Source organism: Giraffa tippelskirchi, chromosome 7 (genome assembly GCF_054371585.1).
Source record: "Giraffa tippelskirchi isolate mGirTip1 chromosome 7, T2T-mGirTip1v1.2.pri, whole genome shotgun sequence".
Taxonomy (NCBI): domain Eukaryota; kingdom Metazoa; phylum Chordata; class Mammalia; order Artiodactyla; family Giraffidae; genus Giraffa; species Giraffa tippelskirchi.
This window is the reverse complement of record NC_137281.1, coordinates 47,613,877-47,639,077: the sequence shown is the minus strand read 5'-3', so window position 1 is coordinate 47,639,077 and position 25,201 is coordinate 47,613,877. Positions and strand designations below refer to the sequence as shown.

Here is a 25,201-nt window from a genome sequence, read left to right as displayed (position 1 = left end):
AGCAAGTGGATTTGCAGGCTATATACCACCTCATCTAGTCCTGACTAAGTTAAGCACGTGCCTTAGAAAGGTTCTTGCACAGAACCTGAGGATCGAAGCAAATGCTACAAAACTGAAACACAAGTAAGAGCAAGAAAGCAGCAGAGGCAACTGTCCAGTTTCTGCCCAAGTCTTCATCAGATCCATCCATGTAGGAAACAAAGATGGTCATCCAGTCAGACCTCAAAGACAGTCCCAGAATCCAAGTCAGGAAGTGTATTGGAAACACGTATTCAAAACCCCAGGACCATTAGCAAAAATCCTCACCTAAAGGCGTCTTTCTGCCTTGAGGTATGGTATTAGTGATGATGGAAGCTGACACAATAGCAGGACATTAAAAAACATCGTTTCATCTTTTACTCAGCACTTTAAAATTTCCACGTTGAGGGAATTCCCTGGCAGTCCAGTGATTAGGGCTCACCTGTGTTCCGTCCCTGGTCAACCTCAGAAGCCTCACAGCATAACCGCCCCCCCAAAAATTTTTTCCCTGTTAATGTGGCTCTTATGATTTTGCATAAAATATGAGAACAAAGGTGCATGTGTTTAATTCATAAATTTTAAAATGCACATACATTGTGGTGAAAAGTTTTCGCACTAAAGAATTCACGTCTACTAGCTGTCAAAACAAAAACAAAAATCAAAACCCCAAATCAGTGACTGTAGGAAACATTTCAGCTTCCTGTATTGTGTAATTGAGAACTCCACGAGGGGAATGACTGCAGGCAAACAATGAAGGTCTGCGTGCTTTTTCACAAGTGGGGAGCGCCTGTTGTGTAGAGAAGGTGTTCGGAGAGGGTTTGCCTGTTCGTTTGTTTTCTGATTTGTTGGAACCGGGAAGAGGGGCCCTTCCACCTCCGTGTGGCCCCCCACTTCTCAGCAGAGGGAGGGTTGGGTGGTGGGGAGAGGAGAGCTCTTATATCCAGAAATAGGGGGACAGCTCTGGCTCTCACACCATACATGGGGTGCCAGTCCTAATCGCACAGGACTTTACAGAGGAAACACAGTTCTGACCCTTCTGCCTTTCCAGGCTGGGGCAGGAAGTGGAAACCACTGTCCCTCCCCCCTTCACCTGGAGCCCCATGCCTGGCTTGGAGATGGAGTGTGGGGGTGCATTGGTGTGGACTGTTGGTTGGGATTCTGATCGAAGGCTCTTGAGGAGAATGATCCCCCTGAATTATACAGGACATTGGCTTGTAAATACCTTTTTTTTTTTTTTTTTTTTAAGCAGAGGGTCCATGACTTTCACCATATTCCCAGATTAGCCTAAGACCCAAGGAAGGCTGACAAGAGTTGGGAAAGCATATTCTGAGCTCAGGCTAAGTTCTGGCCGTGGGACCATCTCATAACCTCTCTGAGCCTCTGCTTTCCTCATCTGGATGAGGGGACAGTCCTGCCCACCATCACCACCCACACCCACCCCCAGAGTTGTTGCCATGGACATGCAGAGCAGTGATGCCCGGTAGCAATAACACTAGCCTTTGCTGACCCCACTCTGCTCCCCAGGGCCACCCCGGGTTCTCGGCTGCCAGGCTCCTCAGTGGCCTTTTTGTTTGTTTGGAGTGAGTTCCGGAGAAAAGACTGTCAGCAGAGTTCCAGAAAACACACACACTCCTCCGCGCTTGGAGGTCTCCCAGCTGCTCCCATGGCCGCCTAGCTGAGAAAAAGTGGTGTTAGGAATGTTTATCTCTGGAGGAAGCTGAAGAGCTCCTTTCAGCAGAACAAGGAGAAACCACAGGAGGGGGCAGAGGGGCTTGCCGGAGTATCCCAGCATGGCACTGTGGGAATATCCGTGTCCTTTGTTCTGCCTCAGCCAACAACACCTCCGAGAGAGGCTGTCAGCCAAGTCCTGGTGGTTTCATGTCACAGGGCACACTGATGGCTCAGACCAAAGAGATTGGTCCTCAACTCCAGCGTTCAGCTTCCAGGCAATGTGGGGACCCCCTCTGTGGTCCACATCTCTGCATCCTTCCTGTTCCCAGGTGCCATCTTGTGTGAAGAAGCAGGGCTCTTGCTGAGGTTCAAGCCGATCACATAATGGTTAAGGGCCTCCGTTCTGGAATCACATTGACCAGGGTTTGAATCCTGGCTCTGCCACTTAAGAGCTATGTGCCCTTGAGAAAATTACTCAATCTGCCTGAGCCTCGGTTTTCTAATCTGCAAAATGGCAATAGCAAGTACTCTCACCACAATGGGTTCTGAGACCCAAATGAGGTTATTATAATAAAGCGTTCAGCATAGGTAAGTGCAGACACATGGAAAGGAGATCATAAGAGGTAGCTGGTGTTTTTTTCAGTTGTCTGAATATAAAATCAAAAAGTGGCAAAACACAAAAATTTCGAAGAAGAAAACCAGAAGCCCTCGTGACCCCAGGCTCTGGAGGTACACACTGCTGGCCTGTGGTTAGGCTGCTGTTCAATCTCTCTTCTTTTTTAAAAAATTTTAATTGAAATATGGTTGATTTTCAGTCTATTTTCTTTTTAATTTTCAAAATTTTTTAATTGGGGGATAATTGTTTTACAATGTTGTGTTGATTTCTGCCATACCAGTCTGTTTTCTTTTTTTTAATTGTTTTTATTTGAAGGATAATTGCTTTACAATATTGTGTTGGTTTCTACCATACGTCAACATGAATCAGCCATAGGTATAGGTAGGTCCCCTCCCTCTTGACCCTCCCTCCCACCTCCCACCCCTTCTCACCCCTCTGGGTTATCACAGAGCCCTGGTTTGGGCTCCCTGAGTCATACAGCAAATTCCCACTGGCTGTCTGTTTCACATATGATAGTGTATATGTTTCCAGGCTACTCTCTCTGTTTGTCCCACCCTCTCCTTCCCGCACTGTATTCTTAAGTCTGTTCTCTATGTCTGTGTCTCCATTGCTCCCCTGCACATAGCTTCATCAGTAACATCTTTCTAGATTCCATATATTTGCGTTAAGACACAATATATGCTTCTCTCTTTCTGACTTACTTCACTCCATACCAGTCTATTTTCTATGTATCTGTTTTTCATAGATTCCGCTCACTGTTGAATGAGTACAGCTTACATGCATATATACATGCTAACTTTCCTTAATTCCAAGCATGATCTTTTTTAACCCACTTTTTTTAAACTTAAAAATATATGGAGAGCATCTCCAAATCATTACATTTTTACCATATTGCATATTTTCCCACGTTTTGATATTTCTGAGATAAAGATGTGTTTTAGAATCAATGTCAAAAGAAACATGCCAGCTATTTTCTTCTCTTTCTCTTTCTCCCCTGAAAAGGGGGCTATGAAATGGTGTGTTGCATGTAAGTAATGGTAACAATGGAGCTTTCGAAAAAGCACTTCTTAGAAACCACATCATATTCTTGGGTGCCTTTGCCATAATTAGTGTAACTGACTTCTACTTTTGGACATTTCAAGTCCTTCTTTGTGTTGTTTTTTTTTTTCTTTTTCTTTACTATAATCAACAGTGCTGCCAAAGAAAGCATATGGCAGGAAGTACAATCTGGTGGGTCACTGACCCAGCGGGACGGAGGTGGGGGTAGTGGTCAAGGTCACAGCCAGCCTGTGGTGACCTTGAAGAGAGGAGGGTAGGAGATCAGTGCCGACCCCCTTCTTCCCGCCTCCCTCCAGCCTCATGCCAGGGCTGCCTGCTGGTGAGGAAGGGGGCACAGTTCTTCAGAGCAGCGTGCAGCAGGGCCCCAAATGTGCACACGTGGTGCCCAGCACTCACACACCAGCCCCGGTGAGTCGAGGCACCAGCTTCAGGCTGAGAGCTTACTGCTCGGGCTTTCCCCTCCTGTGGAACAGAAGGCGCGGAGAGCGGCCGCCAGCGCCAGGCACAGACGGGAGCCACGTGCTCCAGCCGAGAGCACAGACGCTGTCTCCTTTCCTGGAGTTCCGTCTCATGCCTGCATCTCGGGGAGGATGCTATTCTTAAGCTCCTGGCTCTGCTGACTTGTGCACATGACGGGAGGAGAGGGGATTGACAGGGTGCAGGGGTGGGCAGGGGGCGCTGCCCGTGCCCTCGCTAACAATGGGCTGGGGCTGGCGGCTGGCGGCTGTCACACCCACTGCCGACAGTAATCACATCCTGCCTTGCCTTTCCCACCAGCTCTGACACAGGCGGCCACACCCCGCTTCTGGAAAGCACCGCTCAGACTCCAAGGGTGCTTCCTGGCCACTCCTTCCCCCTCGGGGCCCTCCCCCACCGCAGATCCCGCTGCCAGCTCTGGGGGCTGCAGGAGCCCTGGACCACAACAAGAAGCACTTGATACCGCAGGTTCTTTGAGGGGAGGACACCGGTCCGCTTTGGAATGTTGGCGGTTGTGTGGGGCAGGCTCATGGGTAGGGTGAGAGGCCCAGCCCAGTCACTTTCAGCCAGGGCTGGGGGGTGGCAAGCAACAGAGGGGTTGTGGGAAGGGGTTGCTGGAAGGACAGGGTCTAGTTTATAGAACAGAAAGGAAAGACGGACAGCAGATGACCGGACAGAGAGGAGAGGCACAGTACTGGGATGCGGGAGGCCACTTAGGCAGAGGGGCGGGGTGCTGCTGGCATCCGCTTGCTCCGTTTTATACTCAAAGCCATGGAAAGTCAGAGGGGAGGGGACTTGCCCAGTCACATGGCCCATTGGAGGCACAGCCAGCCCTGAACTCAGGCCTCTGATATGGGCAGTGGGACCAGCCCAGGTGTCCAGAGAAACCCCAAACCACAGGGTCCTTCCTGGAAAGGGGGTCTTGTTCCAGGGCTGCCTCCCCTCCCAACTCCTGACCCCTGACCCCTAGGCATGGCGTATTCAAGATTGGCCAGTGGGCTGTGCCCCAGGCAGGACCAGGGTGTGACTCAATTCTGCCTACTCCACTGAGCCCCAGACAGGGAGGCTGGGGAGTAGGAGCCAGTACACAGCCACCAACCAGCTGCCCAAGTCCCACTCAGAATGGCCAGGCCTCAATTTGCAGAGGCCGCAGAAGCATGGCCTTGGCAGGATACCAGGCCTTGCCTCTCTGACCACAAGCAAGCCCACCCTGTTGGCATCCACTCGTATGATGTGTCCCACCCTCTGTGCCCTGGCCACACCAGACATCTCACCCTTTCCACGCATCGTCACTTCACCTGGAACGCCCTCCCCCACCCCACGTTCCTCCCACCTCACTAGCTTGGCATGAAAGAATTCAGGCTCTGCAATTAGAAAACCATGCAGCATTCACAACTTCCTGGTGTGGACCTTGGGCGAGTTGCAGGGCTCCTCTCCATGTCAGTTCCTCCTTTGTAGCATGGAGATAAGATGTCTCCTGCAAGGTTGCTCTAAAGTTGAGGGGTGAGGTATGCAGACGCAGATGTTTGGCACACAGGAGATGCTCGGGATGATGGCTGTTATCTCATTCCAGGGCCCAGCTTCTTCCTCGGGCGCCTAGCCTGCAGGAACGTTCCAGGCTACAGGATCGCTCTTCCTGGTGCCACCTCTCACCTTGATCTGGGTCATTTTTTGTAGTGCTTCCCAAATGCTGCCCTGCACTGTCCTCGTGGCAGAAGGGAACATTTCGGCTGCTTACAAGCAAGCCACACACACCGGAAAAACTAACTGTCACCAATTCTTGCCTTCAAAAGCGGCAGATCATAGTGGAGATGCTGGCCTCAGGGTTCTGGTTAGCCAAGAGCAGAGGAGAACTTGTCATTTCAGAGCACCGGCTAGTGCTTCATGCTGCTAACTGCTGGAGTCTTGGCTTACCTGAGCAAGTTAGTGAGCTTGTGTGTTACTCAGGACTCTTTTCACTGCAAATGACAAATTTCCAACCCAAATCTCTAAAGTAAGAATAACATTTATTGGTTCACTACATGGAAAACAGAATCTATAGTTGTCCTTAACTTCAGGTACAGCAATATCCAGGGGCTCAGTGGTGTGTCTCCTCTGCTTTCCTTTGTGGATAACCTCATCTGTTTCACAGAGGGTGATGGTAGCTCTAGATTTCTATGTCAGGCTGTGTATTTCAGATTCAGCCACATCTACATATGTCCCATCCCACGTACTCTCCTATGTTGACAGGGGACTTCCCTGGTGGTCCAGTAGCTAAGACTCCACCCTCCCAATGCAGGAGGCCTGGGTTTGACCCCTGGTCAGGAAACTAGATCCTGCATGCCACAACAAAGATCAAAGATCCCCCATGCCACAGTTAATACCCGGTGCAGCCAAGCAAACAAGTAAGTAATGGTAGTTGAGGAGATAGCTCTTCATTCTCCCAACATCCACATATCATTTCTTAGTAAAGATGATTGATTCAGTGTGGGTGAGTCTCATCTTTAACCAATCATTGTGGCCAGAGGGATGGAAAACTCTGGCTGGTTAGGCTGGGGCATGAGTCATGTTCTGGCCTGGTAAAGAATGGGGACAGGGATGGTCAGCTTGATCAGGACCCCAGCAAGGAAAAGGGGGATGGGGCTATTAGCTAAAGGGTGAGCCATTCTAACATGTAAAGGCAGGTCTGCAACTTACTTGTGAGTTGCTCTACCAATCAAGAAAGTGTTTTACTTGTTAAGGCATAGGTGATGGGGAGTTGGGAAAAGGAACCCAGAAAAACAACATTCATACTGTTTGTCCTACCATGCATGGATAGGATTCGGAGAAAATAGGAGAATGTCAACATATGTGGGAGGGATCTCCCTGGTGGTCCAGTGGCTAAGACTCCAAGCTCCCAATACAGGGGGCCCGGGTTTGATCCCTGGTCAGGGAACTAGATCCCAGATGCCACAACTAACAGATTCCATATGCTGCAACAACTAAGACCCAGCTTGTGCATACGTGCTATGTCACTTCAGTCGTGTCCGGCTCTTTGCAACCCCATGGACTGTAGCCTTCTAGGCCTCTCTGTCTAGAATATTCTGTATAGAATATTTACTATATTCTTTGTGTGTGTCAATTGCTCTGTCATGTCCAACTCCATGGACTGTAGCCCGCCAGGCTCCTCTGTTGATGCAATTCTCCAAGCAAGAATACTGGAGTGGGTTGCCATGCCCTCCTCCAGGGGATCTTCCTGATATAGGGATCGAACCGGTGTTTCTTATCTCCTGCATTGGCAGGCAGGTTCTTTACCACTAGCGCCACCTGGGAAGACCCAGCACAACCAACCAAATAAATAATTTTTTAAAAAGCTTTATTTAAAAAAAAAAAGATAACACAGGCAGCTAATGCCTGAGTTACCCATGTCTGTATGAGGAATGAATATTCTGTGCTCAGCATTGCATTGGGTGTTTTATATACATTCTCACTTAATGAACCTGCACTCTTGGAGGGAAAGGACTGAGCCCCTGGGGCAGTATCTGGCATGTAATAGTATGTTTTAATTAGGATTGCATCTTGGCTACTGTAATAAAGGCCAAAATAACGGTGGTTTAAATAAGATAGGACTTTCTTTGTCTCACAGTTGCCCAAGATTAAATACTTCAGGCCCATGTGGCAATTCTAGCTGCTCTTACACATATAAGATCTTGTTGCTCTGCCAATCCCAATATGTGGCCTCCATCTTCAGACCTAAAAGGACTGCTACAGCTCCTGCCAGCATGTCTACATTCCAGCCCGGGCAACAAGATAAGAGGGAATGAAGGATGCCCTTTCCTCCTTTTAAGGACTGGCCCAGAACTGTTACCCACTCTCTTTTGCTTACATCCCATTTGCCAGAATTTAGTCACATGACCACATCTAGCTGTAAGGGATGCTGGGAAATGTAGTTTCTAGCCAGCAACTATGTGCCCACTGAAACTCAAGGGTCGTATTACTAAAGAAAGAACAGGAGATTGGGTATTGGGCGATGAACAGCAGTCTTGGCCTGAGACACTCAGAAATAGTATCCCTAAGGAGAGAGGCAGTATGTACACTGAATAAGAGCACAAGCCCTGGAGCAAGCTTCCAGACAGTTTTATGTGGGCTCTACCCTTAATGTGAGATCCACCCTGTGTGATCTCAGCCTCAGTTTTCTTACCCATAAAATAGAAGTGGTGGTAATGCTTCATTTCATTGAGTCTAAGATTCATATGTTGAATGTTTTTATAAGTAATGACATGTTTAACTGACAGTAGTTTTCATTCTTAGTAGTATACAACATAATGGTGTGTCTTACAACTAATGGTGTCAACAAAATATAATTTTTTTGAGAACCGTATATGAATAAATAGAATATATACATTCTACTTATTAATACAATTATCGATAGAATATATAGAACAGTGATTGACCACTTGCATATTTTCCACCTGAATAGTGTCAGAATCATAGTAAGAGCTCAGTAAATGCCAGAATCTTCAGAGGGTAAGAGGAAGTGACTTGTTCAGTCGGGGCTAAAATAATTCCCAGGACTCAGAAAATATAAACCACCCTGCTATTGTCAAGGCAGGAGACAGACAGGTCCTTCCTTCATCTGACACAACACTGATTTTAAAATCAGTTTTGCAGGGACTTCCCTAGTGGTCCAGTGGCTAAGACTTCCTTTTCTAACGCAGGCGGCATGGGTTTGATCCCTGGTCAGGGAGCTAAGATCCTGCATGCCTCATGGCCAAAAAAACAGCACATAAAACAGAGGCAATATCATAACAAGTTCAATAAAGGCTTTAAAAATGGTCCACATCAAAACATCTTAAAATCAGCTTTGCAACTGATGACAGAATGGAGTGTGGATGGGGATTATGTGGAAGGGGTGGGGACCAGCTCACGTACTGTCTTAGCTCAGGATGCTGTAATGAAATACCACAAACTAGGGGGTGGGGCTTATAAACAGCAGACATGTATTTCTCACAGCTCTGGAGACTAGAAATCTGAGATCAGGGTACAGCAAGGTCAGACTCTGGTGAGAGCCCTCTTTCGGGTATGGACTGCCGACTTCTGATTGTATCCTCAGATGGCAGAGAGCAGAGCAGAGCCATGGCAGCCAGCCCCCTAGAAGGGCCCTGATTCCATTCATGGGCACTCTACCCTTTAGGCTTCATTTAATCCTAATCGCCTCCCAAAGGTTCTACCTCCTAATGCCATCACATTATGCGTAGAGCTTCAACACAGAAATTTTGGACAGGACAATGAACATCTGGTCCCTGACACTTAGCTTCTCCATTTTCCTCCATAAGCCGTGGGGCTGCTGTAACAAACTACCACAGGCCAGAAGGCTTAAGACAATAGAAATTTATTCTCTCGCTGTTCTCGAAGCCAAAAGTCCGAAATCAAGGTGCGGGCAGGACTGGGCTCCCACTAAAGGCTCAAGGGGAGGGTCCTTCCTGCCTCTTCTGGTGGCTCATCACCCTAGTCCTAGGTGACCTCCTCATGAAAGTGAAAGTTGCTCAGTCCTGTCCACATCCTTGTGACCCCATGGACATAGTCCATGGAATTCTTCAGGCCAGAATACTGGAGTGGGTAGCCTTTCCCTTCTCCAGGGGATTTTCCCAACCCAGGGATCAAACCCAGGTCTCCCACGTTGCAAGCGGATTCTTTACCAGCTGAATTATGAGGGAGGCCCTGATTTTCTAACCTGCTACTGCTGCTAAGTCGCTTCAGTCGTGTCCGAGTCTGTGCGACCCCACAGACGGCAACCCACCAGGTTCCGCCGTCTCTGGGATTCTCCAGGCAAGAATACTGGAGTGGGTTGCCATTTCCTTCTCCAGTGCAAGAAAGGGAAAAGTGAAAGGGAAGTTGCTCAGTCGTGTCCGACTCTTAGCGACCCCATGGACTGTAGCCTACCAGGCTCCTCCGTCCATGGGATTTTCCAGGCAAGAGTACTGGAGTGGGATGCCATTGCCTTCTCCAAAAGTCCTGTTCTCTGCAGGTAAGGGTGCATTCTGAGATGTGAGGGAATATGACTATTTAGGGGGCGCTGTTCACGGCAGAACGTCCCTCACTACAGTCTGTTCTCTGCCTGGCTTTGCTTGGTTCTGCTTTCTCTCCCTCTCTCTTTTTTCCTGCCGTCTTTCACTCCCTGGCACATCTGCTGGTTCCGAGCGGCATCCATGATTCCAACGTCTTGAACATTCTGTTCCACGCAGATGGGGAAGGCGGCGCCCAGCCGTTTCACTAGCTGCCGTTAAAATATAATAAGTTAGAGGAGAGATGAGGGAAGATAAGCCCGGGAGGAATAATTAACAGGAGGGAATGTCACGTGGCGTGAACTCACTCAAGCACACCAAAATTTGTTACCGAGGCTTCCTCAGAGCTCCATTTATTTTTTTCCCTTCAGTAAAATGTTCTAGGTAAGCACTGAACTTGTCAAACTGCAAAGAGATGGCATAAGAAAGATTTTTAGTTTGGGGTATCAGCTTTTCTCTCTTTTTTTGAGGTGAAAAGGAAATTAGGCAAGTGTCGAGTTACAAGCCGAGGTGGTTTTTCTACTAGGTCAGGAGGCAGCCTCTTAAGAGTCCACAGGGCCAGCTCATTGAGATCAGCCTCTGCCCGCACTTGGGCCTTGTGGGGGCAATGATGCTTTGGGACTGTTTAAAAGGCACTATGTACAGGGTTTTGTTAGGATTATGGGAAAAGTTTTCTGAGGTCAGGATTAATTATTTTAAACCTGGAAGGATCTGAAGAAATGATGTTGCTCAGTGGTTCCCAGGCCTATATCAGCCCTAATTAACACATTTTAAAGTATACAACAGGGCTTCCCTGGTTGCTCAGGTGGTAAAGAGTGGCTCAGAGGGTAATCTGCCTGCAATGCAGGAGACCCAGGTTCAATCCCTAGGTCAGGAAGATCCCCTGGAGAAGGGCATGGCTACCCACTGCAGTATTCTTGCCTGGAGAATTGCATCAACAGAGGAGACTGGCAGGCTACAGTCCGTGGAGTTGGACATGACAGAGCAATTGACACACATAAAGAATCTAGTAAATATTCTATAATGCTCTTCTTCATCTGAAATGAAATTCATAGAAATAATAGCCTACCTACACACTAATTGGGAAATAAAAGCACAACAACATAATGCCCTAACTGTAACATGAAGGAAAAGTCATTTAAAATAAAACAGTGTAGATTTCAAAACATAAAGGTTGAGGTCTGAGCATGATGGGTGACACAGTGAAGGGATACATGCTTGCCCAGAAGGGGGAATCACAGTGACACAGGTGCATCATATGAAGGCTCAACAGCATAAAGGCATCGCTGCTGGTGATGGGATTTTCCAAAATGGTGAGCAACTCATAGTCAAGCTCTGAACAGAAGTGACCATCTGCCCTTGACCACATGATAGCTTCTTTCCCAGAATATCCAGTGTCTATGCTGGCTCATTACTCATTAGAAAAGACCCTGATGCTAGGAAAAGGGGAGGGGGAGGGGATGACAGAGGATGAGGTTTGAGGAAACTCAGGGAGTTAGTGATAGGCAGAGAAACCTAGCATGTTATACAGTTCATGGGGTCACAAAGAGTCGGACATGACTTAGCCACTAAACAACAACATGCTGGTGCTGCAAAGGACAGACAAACAGAAGATGGAGCTAGTTCTAGACCTGTAAATTACAAGAGGGTTTATCATTTACATAAGGTCTGGTGGGACATTGCAAAGAGGAGAGGTTGGGGGAATTCTTCATCTGGGGGACAGTCTCTACCATGGAATGCCTACAAATTTCACGTGCCCTAGGGGCAGCACTGCTCCTACTGAGGACCACTAATCTTTGGGGACCCTCAATTTTTAAGGTAAACTGAGTGAGGCTGGGGCTTCCCAGGTGACTCTGTGGTAAAGAATCCGCCTGCTAATGTAGGAGATGAGGATTCGATCCTGAGTCAGGCAGATCCCCTGGAGAAGGAAATGGCAACCTGCTCCAGTATTCTTGCCTGGGAAATCCCATGGACAGAGGAGCCTGGTGGGCTACAGTCCATGGGGTCCCAAAGAGTCAGACACGACTGAGCATGCACGCACAACTATTGAGTTTTACACACGAGTTCTTCCAAACATTTAAAGTCTATCATTCTGGTCTCACACGAACTCTTCCAAGGGATACACAAAGAAGGAATATTTCCAAACTCATTCTGTGGGGCCGGTGTAATCTTGATGCCAAAACCTGACAAGAATAGTGTGAGAACAGAAAGTTACAGGTCAAAATCACCCATAAAAAAGACACAAAAATCTTACACACAATATTAGCAAGCCCAATCTTTTCTATATGTATGTCATGATATGTTACATAACATATCATGACAAATGTTAATTTATGCTAGGAATACAGAAGTGGTGTATTGATAACATAAGAAAAATCTGTAAATGTCATTCACTGCATTAGATTAAAGAAGAAAAACCACTTGATCATTCATACAGATGCAAAAAGTGCAATAGCTGAAACTCAACATTTTTTTATTATAAAAAAAGTCTTGAAAGATTAAGAACAAAATTGTTATTGTTCAGTCGTGTCCAACTCTTGGCGACCCCATGGATTGCAGCATGCCAGACTTCACTGTCCTTCACTATCTCCCAGAGTTTGCTTAAACTCATGTCCATTGAGTCAGGGATGCTATCTAACCATCTCCTCCTCTGCTGCACTTTTCTCCTTTTGCTCTCATCCTTTCCCAGCATCAGGATCTTCTCCAATGAGTCAGCTCTTTGCATGAGGCAGCCAAACTATTGAACCTTCAGCTTTAGCATCAGTCCTTCCAATGAATATTCAGGGTTGATTTCCTTTAAGATTGACTGGTTTGGTCTCCTTGAAGTCAAAGGGACTCTCAAGAGTCTTCTCCAGCACCACAGTTTGAAAACATCAATTCTTCAGTGCTCAGCCTTCTTTATGGTCTGACTCCCACGTCCGTACATGACTACTGGAAAAACCATAGCTTTGACCTTATGGACCTTTGTTGGCAAAGTGATGTCTCTGCTTTTTAATATGCTGGCTAGGTTTGTCATAGCTTTTCTTCCAAGGAGCAAGCATCTTTTAATTTCATGGCAGCAGTCACTGTCCACAGTGATTTTGGACCCCCCCCAAAATAAAATCTGTTCCTGCTTCCACTTTTTCCCTGTCTATTTGCCATGAAGTGATAGGACCGGATGCCATGATCTTCATTTTTTGAATGTTGAGTTTCAAGCCAACTTTTTCACTCTCCTCTTTCACCCTTATCAAGAGGTTCTTTAGTTCCTCTTCACTTTCTGCCACTGGGGTGGTATCATCTGTATATCTGAGGTTGGTCATATTTCTCTCAGCAATCTTGATTCCAGCTTGTGATTCATCTAGCCTGGCATTTTTCATGATATACTCTGCATATAAGTTAAATTAAGGGAAAGAAAGTGAAAATGTTAGTTGCTCAGTCATGTCCGACTCTTTGCAACCCTATGGCCTGTTGGCCACCAGGTTCCTCTGTCCGTGGAATTCTCCAGGCAAGTATACTGGAGTGGGTAGACCTTCCCTTCTCCAGGAGATCTTCCTGACCCAGCGATAGAACCTGGATCACCTGCATTGCAGGCAGATTCTTTACCATCTGAGCCCCCAGTTAAATAAGCAAGGGGACAATTTACAGCCTTGATGCACTCTTTTCCAAATTTTGCACCAGTCAGTTGTTCCATGTCCAGTTAGATTTTCTTAATATCTTGAGCCTATCTACCAAAAATTCTATAGTAAATATACTTCTTAAGGTATACATTCGAAGCAGTGTCTTTATAATCAGAAACAAGGCAAGGATGACTCTCTCGCTTTCTGCTTCTCTGTGACATTGTAATGGAGGAGCTACTAGCACAGGAAAATAGGGAAAGTATTGTTTGTCAGGGTCGGAAAGGGAGGAACAAAACCATCATTGCCTCTTGGGTGACATGACTATGTTAAAAACTAGAGTCTACAGGAAAATCATTAGATATGAGAAGAGTTTAGCAAGGTGACATCCAATCATTAAAAATTTAAATCTAAAAGCCCAAACAGAGTAGCCGGGAGCACGCCAGAGGAGAGGTGCAGGTTCTATCTGGGCAGCAAGGGCTGAGCCCAGAAGAGGTTCTGCCCAAGGTCAGTGCTGGTTCAGGAATGTGGGTGGGTCGGAGCACAGCGTTGTGGTTCCAGCTGGTTGGAGAGCAGGCTGGGGAGGGTAGGAAGAGGGCTGTTCCGAGTTCGCCTCGTAAATCAGTTGCTCGCTCTCCATCAACCCTGGCAGGCCTCTCTCTGGGTCTCTTCTGATTCAGCTAGCATGCGACCAGATGGTTGGGTTAGGTTCTCTTATGTTGGCAAGAAACAGACATCCTGTGACTTCACTCTGGTGCCGGCAAGTCAGGTTCTCCGTACCTCTCCTGCTGTCTCGGTCCGTCTCTTACTCTTTCTCACCTCTCACCACCACCACCACTGCCCCCCCACCCAGAAGAAAGGATATGATTAAACAATGCCCATTCTCATCACTTACGCTCATTACCTCTTATTCTAGTTATCTGCCACTTTCCAACAAACCACCCCAAACTTCGCGTATTAATCATGCATTATGTAAAATCATGTATCATGGTGAAAGTGAAAGTGTTAGTCGCTCAGTCGTGTCTGACTCTTTTCGACCCCGTGGACTGGAGCCCGCCAGGCTCCTCTGTCCGTGGAATTCTCCAGGCAAGAATAGCGGAGTGGGTAGCCATTCCCTTCTCCAGGGGATCTTCCCGACCCAGGGTCAAACCCAGGTCCTCTGCAGTGCAGGCAGATTCTTTACCATCTGAGCCACCGGGGCAGCCCACGTGATGGTGACACAAGCACAGTTTGAACAGGGCTTGGGGGGACAGGTCACCTCTGCTCCATGTGGACTCAACTAGGGCAGCTCGAAGCCTGATGGTGGTTCCGTGGTGGGGGCTGAGGCCAGCTGAAGGTCCTGCACTCACAGATCTGGTGGAACCTTGGCTCAGACACCTATGTGTGACTCCTCTGTGGTGGCTGGCTGCCAAGAGGAAGCATCCCGAGAGAAGTGGGTGGAAGGTACGTCACCATTTAGGACCAAACATCCGGTGTTATGTGGAATCACTCTGGCCGTGGTCACAAGCCCACTCCATTCCGGAAGGAGACCCAAACCCCACTGCTTTGGGGAGGAGGGGTAAAATTGTACCGTGAGAAGAGCCTGTGGTCTGGGAGGTGTTGGAGCCACTTGGGAAATACAGTCTGTCCTCCTGCCTCCTCTTCTAGCCTCCCCCGTTGTCTGACAGCAGACCCATCCTGTGTCCACACGGGAGCCCACGACCCAGCTGGGCCATCAGTGACATACCATCTCTCCAGCCACAGGGATTTGTGGGCATGTGACCCCGAACCAGCCCAACTGAAGCCCAGCCCATAGTCCCAAAGCCCACAGCAGGGGGACGGCACACACCAAGGACAGCACCACTGATTACAGACAACACCACACAGGCGCTATACCAACCTCAACCTTGGCTCCAGACTCCTTACATGAAAAAGGAGACCCTTAGCTGAATGAGCTTTCACTCACAATCCTGACACTTGGAACAAGTGACCACTTTCACATCATCCCCTAAATTCATCACAAAGTAAGCACGAAGCCCAATAACCTTCATGGGTTTTTTTTTTTTTTTGCTGCCCGGTGCAGCTTCCGGGATCTTAGTTACCTGACCAGAGATTGAACCCCAGACCCAAGGCAGTGAAAGTGCTGAATCTTATCCACTGGACCACCAGGGAATTCTGTGCTTGGTGATTCTTTGTTTGAATAGCTATCCACAAAGTGTCCATATCTCTTTTGTTCATTTTCCCAAGCTTGTCCATCCCAAGCGTTGGACAGAAAGGCTCTCGGTTAATTTATCTTGAATGAATGAGTGAGTGGAGCAGGCTAGCAAAAGCCACAGTAGCTCTTGTGTCAGATAAAACCAGGTTTGAATCCTACTCCCCACCACTCACCTACTGAGTGATCTGTTTTTTTCCCCTAAGTTGGCTCCTTTTTTAAAAAAGATTAATTTATTTGGCTGCACTGGGACTTAATTGTGGCATGCAGTAACTTTTATCTTTGTTGTAGCATGTGAGATCCAGTTCCCTGACCAGGGATTGAACCCAGGCCCCTGCCATTGGGAGTGTGGAGACTTAGCCACTGGACCACCAGGGAGTCCTGTGGAGGGTCTTGCGGCAGGGTTATCAACCTCTCGGGGCCCCATTTTCCTCATCTGTAAAATAGGGATGACAAGATTAACTAGCTCAGAGGCTTCTCATGAGGATTAACAGGTTGAACTCTACTGATACTATGGAAACTGGTAGGAGGTGTGAATGGGAACGAGAGGAGACCGGGTGGAAGACAACCATGAGGTTAACCCACCCCTGCTCCAGAAGGGGTGGGTCTGACTGCCACTGACAAATTACACACCCTCAGCTGGGCAGCACTTCTGTGGCCTCATGTGGGACTGCTTACGTGGTTGTCAGGCGGCTCATGGGGGCTGCGTGGTCTAAGACCATTTCTCTTACATGCTAGCAGTTGGTGCCAACTGTGGGTGCAGCTGACGTGGCTCTTCTCTGCTTCACGTAGCCTCATCCTCCATGGACAGGTTGGGCATCTTCCTGGCATCCAGAGGGTGAGCGTGGGGACAGTGGGGTCTCTCGGGACTGAGGTCCCCAGAGCATCATTTCCACTTCCTCCCCAACCATGTCATCTCCTTTGATAATTTATCCCCTCACATCTGCAGGGTTTTTTTCCCCTCCGTGTAGTTGCCTGCTGCTGTTGTCACAAGTTACCACAAACTCAATGACTTGAAACAACACAGATTTATCATCTGAGGTCAGAACTCTAAGATGACCAGCAGATGTATTCCTTCTGGAGGCTCTAGAATCAAATCCATCCTCTGGCTTTTCCACCCTCTGGAGGCACCACGTCCCCTGTCTCGTGCCCGCCACCCCCACCCATGTTCATCTTCAAGGCTGGGAGCCCAGCATCTTCTCTGTGACTTCCTCCCTCCTGCAAGGACACTGGGACTGCACGTAGGCCCCCTGGATACTCCAGGGTCATCTCCTCCTCTCAGCATCCTTCCCTTCATCACAGCTGCAAAGTGTCTTTTGCCAAGTAAGGTAAACACTCAACAGCTTCTGAGGACTAGGACATGGAGATGATGGGGGCTCTTGTCCCATTTACCACACACTCGCACCCTGATTTCTAACCTGGTGGTTTCCAGACTTTCAAACATATTACAATTTTTTTTTTTTAAGGCATGATCCAACATATGTAATTAAAGGTCTGGGCTCTGCAGCCAAGCTGCCTGGATCCAAGCCCCGGCCCTGCCTCCAGTCTGTGCTTCCTTGTCCAGACACCTGACTCCCCACACCTCTACCTCCTCATTGCACTGAGGGGGTGGTTGTTTCCTGTGGCTGCATCCACAGACAGGTTGTTTAAACCAGAGACGCTGATTGCCTTACAGCTCTGGAGGCCAGAGGTACCAGATTGAGGTCCTGGTGATCGGGGTCTGGAGAGGACCCTCGTTCTGGCTTCAAGACACCGACTTTCTGGCTGCATCCTCATGTGGAGGGGAGGGAGGAGAACTAATCCTTTGGGGTCTCAGTAACTAAATGGGATCAGGGCCCACCCTTAACGACCTGACTTCCTCTTTGTTTCTTCCTTGCTCCAAGTGTAGCCCTGCTTGGGGTCAGGACTTCAACTTGTGAATTTGGTGGTGGGGGCAGGGGGATACAGTTCAGTCCGTAGCAGGAGGTGATGGTACCATGCAGAGCCGTGGGGAGTAAATGAATGAATAGCTATGGAGGGCTTGGAGCAGGGCTGTGGCACACAGGCAGGACGAGGGTGCAGTATTCTTGTGGTTGTTGGTAAAGCCTGCCTCTGTACTATTCTGCGCCATTTAATACACATCATCAAACATAAAAGAGAAAAAGGATGAGATGAAGTTGAAATGATAACAGTTTCTTCCCACACTTGCAGTGAATCCCCTTGCATGTCTGTCTCTTGGGGTGACCAGTGTCTGTGTTTTCCAAACATCGTCTTGGCGTTTGAGAAACTGCTCTAGTCAGTCATGGGAAAACCCTAGAGACTTGCTTACAGCCCTCCTCACACAGGCTCCCAAGTCAAGGTCACCCCACCTGCTGAGCCTGACACCGTGGCTGAGACATTGAGTTCTCATATTCACAAGGTCATAGTTACCACAATTATACCCACACTTGCCACCCCGCAATTCCCGTCTTCCTCCCTTGAGATGAAAAGCTCTTTTTTTTTGGTTTGTTTGAGACTCTCGGTCACACCTCGGCCACCACTCTGTTTAAGGGGGACACCCCGTGACCTTCCCCTCCAGCACCAGCCTTCCCACACAGTCACCACAGCGACCATCTGCAGATACAAGTCTGCAGGCCCAGTTGCCTGAGATCTGGACTGCAGAAATATGAAATGTGTACTCTCCAGTTGGTTCTCAAGCATTTTCCCTCCCTTTCTGCCCTTGCCCACGAGGTGGACAGCAGCTGGGCTGAGAAAGAAGCTGCCCTCTGAGGGCTGCTTCTCAGGGAATCCAGGACCCCAGCTGTTCTCGGTTGGGAAAGCAAACTGCCTGGTTTCCCAGGAACTGGTGCATCATCAGAAGAAAACCGTCCCATAACTGGTTTGTGTTTCCATTGCCTCTGCAGTCCCAGCGTCCTCTGACCTTGGCAGTGCCAGGATTAGAAGAGGGAGTCCCGCCTCCCTTCTCAGCTCCTTCCCTCCTGGCCGATTCCTCTTTCTCCACTCATCTGTTTCTAACTGAAAAAATGAACGCCTGCCGATGATGAAATGAAACCCCCCAGAAAAGTGCATGATGAAAGTAAATCTCCAGCCCAGCTCTTCAGGGCACCAGATCTGCCTTTGCAGAGCTAAGCAGGGTTGTCTGCTTCTGTGGCCATTTTCAAAAAGAGTCTCTATCCACCTCCGTGTGCTCAGGCATAGATATGTGTGTGTAGCCCTTGTACACGTGTGCTCACGTGTGTGTGCATGTTTGCAGGACATTATACATTTCTCACAGAAGCAGGAGCACCCATGTGTCTTGCTCTTTTTCATTCATTTATCCTGGAGACCACTGCATGTCGGCTCAGACCACCCAGCCCTTCTTGTGGTCTGTGTGCTCATTGTTGGTGTGTGGGTGCTGAGCTGTACCAGCCTCCCTCCTGGGAGACGTCAGTCCTGGGTAGTAAACACAGCTTCATGGAATGGGGCTCCTTGCACGCCTGCTCAAGCCTCAGCACACACAAGCTGGGCGTTGGTCAAAAAGAACCCCTAGAGGTAGGAGGGCTGCACAGAGGGACCCGCCATGCCCAGGCTGAGAACTGCCAGCTCACTGCCTTCCAAAGGGTCTGCCCCACTCCTACCCCACCTACCGTGTCAGAGCGGCACCCTGCCCTTCTCCTGACACCAGGCAGCATGCCTGGTGCCAGGGGCTCTGCAGGCATCCCACCAGGGAACTCACCCTCATCAGAGAACCAGGGCATCCATCGGCTTGATTTTCATATGACTTCACTGCACATCACCTCCTTCACCCTGGGATGAGGTGTGTGAGCCTTCCCTGGAAACACTGATAGTAAAATACACAAAAAGGTATCGTTAGGACACAGACAGACTTGCTGTCCGCACCAGGGGGGCCAGACAGACCGGGATCCAGCCCTCAGACCACAGTCCTTGTGTCCTGCCGGAGCTCACCCAGCAAAATACAAATATGAAGTACGAACATCCTTGTTGTTGTTGTCCTACTAAGTCCCTAAGTCATGTCTGACTCTTTGCTACCTCATGGGCTGTAGCGCACCAGGCTCCTCTGTCTTCCACTATCTCCCAGAGTTTGCTCACATTCGTGTCCATTGAGTTGGTCCTTGTCAGCCCTGAAACAGCCCTCTGCACCCTCTTCAGTCTCCATGACACCAGAAGGGAGTTCAAACCCCTCCAGCCCACCCGCCTGCCCACCCACCCCCAGCACAACATGGCCAGCTCAGGTACCCGCATCTCAGATTCCCAGAGATGGACACTCCCAGGTGTGTTCTTCAAAGTAGAAATGGCTGCAGAGTCAGGAGTTGCCACTGTACAGGGTTGGACTTTTAGGCAGACCTTGCATCCCCAAGTGCTGCGCTTCTGGTGGACAGTAGCCTGGCCCGCTGGCCACCAGGGATCACCCTAAGGAGCCCACCTGTTCCCACCCCAAGGACTGATCTAGAAATTATTTATAGACCTGAACTCCATAGAATCCATTGTGCCTGCTGTTGCTGTGGCAACGGGATGTGGAGTAAGCGCCGGGTCTGATGGGGCCGAAGTGAAGGCGGTGATGCCTACCCTGGAGCCCTGCTCACACGCGCCATCAGGGGTCACCCGGCAATGAAAGGAGGCTTTCAGTCTCGCCTCCCATGGGGGCTGGCTCACATCCCGGAAGCAGAACCACCTGGGTGTGGAACCACCGGCTTCCTGTTGGGTTTTGTTCAGACCTCTTGATGAAATCACCTAGGACGATGTCCCCAAGCCTCGCAGAGCTGCGGTCAGCCCAGGAGCCTCTTACGACTCTGGCTCCTTACCCTAGACCAGCTGCCCTTCCAGGCTCCCTGGAAGGTGGGGCCCAGGAATCGTGTTTAATTTTCTGGATGAGTAGAAATCCACAGGACTCAGCAGTCTAAACATGCAGAGGGCTTGTGGTTTCTTGCACCCTGGGTATCTGCTTGCGTTGCTTTCATGTATCAGTATTTCCTTCTTGATGGAGATGCAAACACAGCACACGTAATACAGGTTCTTATCCTTCTTCCTTTGAAAAACAAGGATACCACACCCCTGTTAACAATCTGTTCTCTTTTTTTCCCTAAATGCATATACTTTTTAAAATTGAAGTACAGATGTGACAGTTGGACTGTAAAGAAGGCTGAGTGCCGAGGAATTGATGCTTTTGAACTGTGGTGCTGGAGAAGACTCTTGAGAGTCCCTTGGACAGCAAGGAGATCCAACCAGTCAATCCTAAAGGAAATCAGTCCTGAATATTCATTGGAAGGACTGATGCTGAAGCTGAAGCTCCAATACTTTGGCCACTTGATGCAAAGAACCAACACATGAGAAAAGACCCTGATCCTGGGAAAGATTGAGGGCAGGAGAAGGGGGAGACAGAGGATGAGATGGTTGGATGGCATCACCAACTCAATGGACATGAGTTTGAGCAAACTCCGGAAGATAGTGAAGGACAGAGAAGCCTGGCATGCTGCAGTCCATGGGTCACAAAGAGTCGGACATGACTGAACAAATGAACAACATAGTTGACTTATGATGCTGTGCTGATTTCAGATCTACAACACAGTGATATATTATATATATATATATATATGTGTGTGTGTGTGTATATATATATATATATATAATATATTCCCTTTCAGATTCTTTTCCCTTATAGGTTATTATGAAATACTGAGTAGAATTCCCCTATGCAGTGGGTCCTTGTTGGCTACCTGTCTTACATTGAGTTGCGTGTGTATTTAACAGCTGATTCTAAAAGGCATCCCCGAGAAGTAGTGACTGCTTCTCCTTTTTCCAGCCACAGCTGTGCCATTTCCTTCATGCGGATGTCTAAGGCATTGCTCACTGAACTCTTTCCTGGGACAGGTTGCCCAGAAGCAGGACCTACCATGAAGCTTTGTCTCAAGGTGACAATTAGGGAGAGAGGAAAGCCACACAGGAGGGACGGGGGAGCCACACAGGACACCCAAGGAATGGGTTTTCATACCCCCACCCAGACCCACCCTCTTGGTGAAGAGCTGCCCGGAGTGATGTAAATTGAGGCATCTCACTCCTGGGGGCAGATGACCTGCAGGAGCCTTGGGCAGTCCTTCAGAACCAGCTCCAGTGGGGGTGCCGGAGGTATGGATGCACTCAAACTCCAGGTGTGCAGAAGTAGGGAGAGGGCTCCTGCGACCCTGGAGGAGTGCTGACCACATCACAGCTGAGACCGCGCGAATGTGGTTCAGACTCAGCCCCTGGGGAGCAAGATGCAAAAGCACTTCCTGGTTCAGGGACCATCGATGACCAAGTCTTCATCCACTTATGGAGCGCCTCCGCGAACAAGAGTGCGCGTGGTGTCCCCGGGGGCCTGGCGCCCAGCGGGAGCACCAGCCCAGGGGGCACGGCTTCCTCAGTGGGGGCGGCCCTGCCTTCTCACCGCAGGTTCTCAGGGCAGCTCTCCTCGCTGCACTGCCTGGCCTCGCTGTGCGCCCGTCTCACTGCCAAAATCGCTCTGGACCTCAGCTCATCTTCTTGATCTGTTTATGGATTCCGTGTTAAATATGTTCATTGGTAATAACATGGTGATTGATTCTGACATTAGCTGCTAAAATCTAAGGCCTTGGAGACGAGCAGATTCCTTGTAAGTGCTGGCAGAGGTTGCATTACCTGAGGCCTCTTAACAGCCTGGTAATCACTTGCGGCTGCTCCCCATCTAGACCTGCCTGGTGTGGTCTGTAAATCACGCAGCAGATGGAGGCTGGCGCTCAGGCAACACTGTGTGGTCTGTGGGAGCCATGTGTTTCTGGGACCAGAGGCGTTTCTGTAAGAAGTTCCTCGTAAGGATTTCTGATTCTTCCTTGCTCTCCTCTTCACACCATGTTCCCCAGCCTGCCAGGATCTTGCCATTGGCAGGAAGGGACCCTCACTGTCTTCTCCTGAGTGAGTCTTCAAGCCCATGGGGCACGTGGAACCTGAGCCAATCCCGGGAAGTCTGTGCAAAGGCGCCCCCATCTGGACTGTTTAGAGAGGCGCGGCCTTCTAGGTGGAGGAATTTAAAGGGAGCCCAGTCGGAGAAGGCAATGGCACCCCACTCCAGTACTCTTGCCTGGAAAATCCCATGGATGGAGGAGAATGGTGGGCTGCAGTCCATGGGGTCGCGAAGAGTCAGACACGACTGAGCGACTTAACTTTCACTTTTCACTTTCAAGCACTGGAGAAGGAAATGGCAACCCACTCCAGTGTTCTTGCCTGGAGAATCCCAGTGATGGAGGAGCCTGGTAGGTTGCCATCTATGGGGTCGCACAGAGTCAGACACGACTGAAGCAACTTAGCAGCAGCAGCAGCAGCAGTGGTTGTAGGGACTCAATCATTTTGAGCTGCCCCTGCATCTCTGCAGCCTGGCATGTTAATTAGGAATCGATTCCAGTGCTCTAGTGAAGAAAACCAAAACAGCAGAGCCAGAAGTGTCTTTATCTCGCAGCAAGGTCATGCTGACTTGGCACAGGTACCTTCTCACCTGGGGTTCCCCTGCCTTTCTCCGGGTGCAGGCTGGGCGCCCCACCCATAGAGATCTGCAGGCAGGAGAAGGGTCCTGGGGGCGCTGCATGGCAGGGGGAGACCCTGCAGGGGGAGACACAGCCTCCGAGGCCTCACCCCATGGGTGAGCTCCGAGGCTGGGGTGGCCCTTCAGGGCTGTCCTTTGTGTTCCCATGTGGACCGGAGTGGGGTGGCTCCAGGCAGGACAGCTGAGGGTGTCTCTGGAAAGGGCTATGTTCCAGCAGATGGGGTAGGAGTGCTCCTGTCCTGAAGGGTGGTCCGGCTGGTGGACTCGCTGTCACTCAGGCACACAGCGCATACCAGGCTGGCTCCCCAGGGTGGTGCTCCAGCAGGCAGGAAGGGTGGGAGGGAGAACGTTCAGCGACACAGTTCAGAAGCTGCACACCTCACCTCCTCACAGGTCCCCAGCTAGAACTCAGGCACTCTGCCTGCTGGGAGGTGCGTGTTGACTGTGGGCAGCCATGTGCCTGTTGCGAGCCAGAGGTCTCTGTCCATGAGAGATGGGCAGAGCGTAGTACCTGGCCTGTTCACGGTCAGTCTGGAGCCCAGACGCCCAGTATAGCCCTGGGTGAGCAGAGGGGAGTGCCTGCTGTACAAAGGAGAGGGGATGTTTTCTCATTGGTTCAGGAGGACTCTGAGGTATGGCATGTGTGTTAGTTTCCTGTGCTACATAATAAATTATTGCAAACTTAGCAGCTGAAAATATCCCCCAGTGTGTCTCACAGTTTCTGAGGGTCCAGTCTTGTGGGCTATAATCAACGTGCCATCTGGGCTGCACGCTCATCCGGAGGCTCAACTGGGAGGGCTCAGCTTTCAAGCTCACTCTGGTTGTTGGCAGGATTTATTTCCTCATGGCTGAAGGATCGAGGTCCCCGTTTTATTGCTAGGTGTCACCTGGGGGCTGCCCTTGAGCCCCGCTATGGTGGTTCACAGCCTGGCTCTTTCCTTCTTTCTCACTGCATCTGCTAAGACAGAGTCTTGTATAGGGAAATGTGACCGTGGGAGCGACATCCCACACTCTCTTGGTTGGAAGCAAGTCGCAGGTTCTGCCCGCACTTGAGGGGAGGGGGCCACCCTAGCACGTGTCTGCCACAGCCCGAGATTGTAATCACACATTCAGGAAGCCTGGGTTCCAGACCCAGGGCTACTACTGCTGTGTGACCTCAGGCAAGCCACTCACCTTCTCTGGGCCTCCGTGTCCTCATCTGGACGGCAAAGCAGTAGAGGGCAATGGTCATTGCGTTCAACATAAAAATCAATGCATGTTTTTCTTACAAAGAACAGGTTCAGCAATTCCGTCGTTCATGTTAATCATACGAATGCTCGCCACTGTGGCTGCAAGAGCTAACGGTGCCAAGAGCCTGCAGAAGTTGGATGTTTCCCGTTCCCTTCCGTAATCCTCTCAACAGTTCTACAGGGTGGACTTTCTGTCCTCAGCCTGTGGGCCAGAAACCTGGCTCAGAGAGCCTGAGCGTCCTGCTCTGGACACCCAGCTAGTGAATGGGCACTGGGCCAGGTGGTCCAACTTCAAAGCTCCTGCCCCTCTCCCTGCCCCCTCTGTCTGTTATTGGCAGCTGCCACCATTCTCTGATGGGATTTAGCTTTCAGAAGGAGGGGTGGGGAGGGAGGAGGCTTCATCCCTTGACCTTGGTAAAGTGCTTGGGAGCACAGAGGCCTTGCCCTCTCCCTCTCCCCACTGCTGCTCATCAGACTTGGGGCAGAGCTAGGAGGTGGAGACGGGCTGACTTTTTGGCAAGGTTGGCCCTCCAGGGCACTGAGCAGCATCGTAAATCTTTATGACATCTCATCTCCATGAGAACAATGATCCGACCCAGACACAGTCCTCACTGGAACCTGCTGGTGCAATTGCCCACTGGGGTCTTCCTGAATTTTCCTGGGGTTCCTGTCTCTAGGGATGGGCTTCAGGGAGGGGGTTCTGAAGGAGGAAGGGCACCCCTTGGCCTGTCTATCAGGAGACATGGGCACACTCACGTCAGGGTCCCCTGGGTGGTTCCCAGAGGTGTGGGCAGGC

At 49.7% G+C, this 25,201-nt stretch overlaps 1 long non-coding RNA gene across 1 annotated transcript; it reads right to left on the bottom strand.

The window, feature by feature from the left end:
* Positions 1-18,928: 18,928 nt before the first annotated feature.
* On the bottom strand, positions 18,929-20,119 carry LOC145514509 (uncharacterized). Its single transcript, XR_014060190.1, has 3 exons — positions 19,864-20,119; positions 19,343-19,447; positions 18,929-19,167 (listed from the first exon to the last, which is right to left on the bottom strand). It is a non-coding gene; the product is annotated as an uncharacterized LOC145514509 (long non-coding RNA).
* Between the last annotated feature and the right edge of the window lie 5,082 nt (positions 20,120-25,201).